Source organism: Dipodomys spectabilis, unplaced genomic scaffold (genome assembly GCF_019054845.1).
Source record: "Dipodomys spectabilis isolate Male_0828 unplaced genomic scaffold, ASM1905484v1 ptg000075l, whole genome shotgun sequence".
NCBI lineage: Eukaryota > Metazoa > Chordata > Mammalia > Rodentia > Heteromyidae > Dipodomys > Dipodomys spectabilis.
The window spans coordinates 3,210,974-3,213,569 of NW_024870752.1; the positions used below are offsets into that span (position 1 = coordinate 3,210,974).

A 2,596-nucleotide genomic window follows, 5' to 3' on the forward strand; every position below is an offset into this window, starting at 1 on the left:
GCAGTAAACATTGTTTTCAACATAGTGTCTTGTACATCTCATTGCTACAATGGGTTAACCTATATCCTTTTTCAGCATTTTGTTATTACCATTCCTCTCCCCAGATTAGAATAATGTATATACAAGTTGCAGGGCACTGGAATGAAATACAGTGAAAACAAGGGTTATACCATGGGGGAAGAACACACACATAGTACATTATAAATACATTGAAAATAATAGCAACAAAGATAAAACCTCTTGTGTTCCTGTCTTGAACAGCTGAGAATGAGAAATGTGATCTCTTGTCCCTGGAAGATTGCTTAACTTTCAAGGGCAAAGTCCAAATGCACTAGACCCATCACCATCTACACCATTAGCTGCTGTGCTGTAGGAGCTGAAAATTCCAATACTTGAGCCCTGCTCAGGAGTTGAAACCAGGGCAAGCATTGCCTACTCATCTCTACTGCTCACAATGGCAGGAAGCTGAAGATGAAAATGACTGCAAAGAGTACCAGGGATTCTGGCTGTGAATTCCAGAAAAATCCAACTCCAACCAAATCCTAAGTATCTGTCTTCCAAAGCTTGGAGCTATAAACCCCCAACTGTAAAGGTCTGGGGTTGCATGGCTTGTTCTTCCAGTTCAGTCCTTGAGTCTTGGGCACTCTTGTGCCTGCACTGCCAACATTTCCTGTCTTACAGTTTCTAGCCAGGTAATTGTGGAAAGATCCCAAGCAGTTCATTATTAACAGTTCTGTCATATGCTCCTTGTGCAGTTTCTTCTAAAACTACCCCTCCCACAAACAAGGCCTTTCTTTGTCAAATATTAACAACAGTATTTTTACTAGGTGGTCCCTCAAACTCAGGAAGAACTGTCAATATCATTGTTGACTGTGGTTGATAATGCATTGGTTGTGGGTAGTTTGATTTATGGAAATAATAGGATCTAGAGACACACAGGCTAGATGGCAATCAAACCATCAGGGACAACACAAGAGCATTTAGCAAAATTAAGTTGTATTAACATAAAGTTAATTAGCTGAATTTAAGCTCAAGGATTTATGCCAATCACTCTGACCTCAAAGGTCATAGAAATTGGTGCCTTACAAATGACAATTCAATAAAAATTCCTTGAAAAAAGGGTACAACATGAATGTCAAATAAATTAAATTGAGACCTGGATTCAGGCTTTGCACAATGACAATTTTGATTTATTTTATTGTAAACATCATTGCAGAGGCTGGTCTCTACTCAAGGGGTAAAGAAAATGATTTAAATTATTGATGGAAGAAAAACACACTAACATGGTAGCAATAAGACAATATAAAAAATGAATGCTTATGAACCTTTTTACATCAGCAGAGGAAAATATCTGCATTTCAAATCTATCCAGGGTGCTTTATTACACCCCTCAAAGAAAAGTGCAAATTCAGTACCCACTACCACAAATTATGGATTTTCCCACATTTGGAAGAATCACAGAGCTTGGCATATCTGGAGTGCAGTGGATAATCCTTACCTGGGAAAAACACCTTCATGAACATAGTGCTTTCAATTACTGCTTTACTCAATAATTTTATTCAAAAGATAATTTCAGCAATCAAATGATAATAAGACCACAAAGAATTTGATGCTATATAAATAAAGGTTGTATACCTGACCAGGTAAAGAGATATCAGAGTCAAAAGTCTAAAGTTATAAAAGGAAAAATGGAAAGATAGAAATTTATACCAGCATCAAATACAGTGAAAACAGGGGTTATAATGTGGGGGAAGAACATACAAGAGAAAAAAAAATCACACAGTACAATTTAAATAGGTTAAAAACAATAGCAATCAAGAAAGATAAAAAACGAAACTCTGTGTCCCTATCTTAGGGTTCATTTCACTTAACATTATATGTATATAGCTTTTGACCTTTTCTGCTTGTCCTAAACTTATACTAGTTATTGCAAATAAGGGAAACCATAACACCTATGTTTCTTTGGGCCTGGCTTACTTCACTTAATACAATTTTTACCCAAGTCTTTCCATTTCCTAACAAATGGGATGGTGTCACTCCTTCTGATGGAGGCATAAAACTCCATTGTATATATACTTTTCTAATTTTGTGAGGGGAAGGGAAATAACAAAATGCTGAAATATAGATACAGGTTGACCCATTGTAACAATGAGATGTACAACACACTATGTTGAAAACTAACTTTACAACTTTGGCAGGGTGGGGGAGAAGTTGAGAAGCGGGGAGGGAAGGGATGGTAGGGAAAAAACAAAGGAGGAGGTAATAGTGGTCAATAAGAAATGTACTCATTACCTTACTCATGTAACTATAATCACTCTCTACAGTATTTTTACAATAAAATATATTAAAAAAATTGTACCAGTATTCTATTCTATTAGAAACAATTTTCAAAGTCCATTCTTTGTTACTTAATAATTTTAATCTGTGTTGTACTCTGCAGTTTTGTGCTATTTTTTGTGTGTTGTTGACATTTAATTTTTGTGTAGATACATGGCTGAGTTTACATGGAAATACATTTATATGTTTGTAGTTGGAACTGGTTATAGACTTTGAGTTAAGGACAAAACTGTAAATCAAAAAATAAATAAACTATCAG

General features: G+C 35.5%; 1 pseudogene; it reads right to left on the bottom strand.

Annotated features, from left to right (window-relative positions):
* Nucleotides 1-1,392: 1,392 nt before the first annotated feature.
* LOC122110190 lies at nucleotides 1,393-1,538 on the bottom strand (annotated as a pseudogene).
* Nucleotides 1,539-2,596: the final 1,058 nt, after the last annotated feature.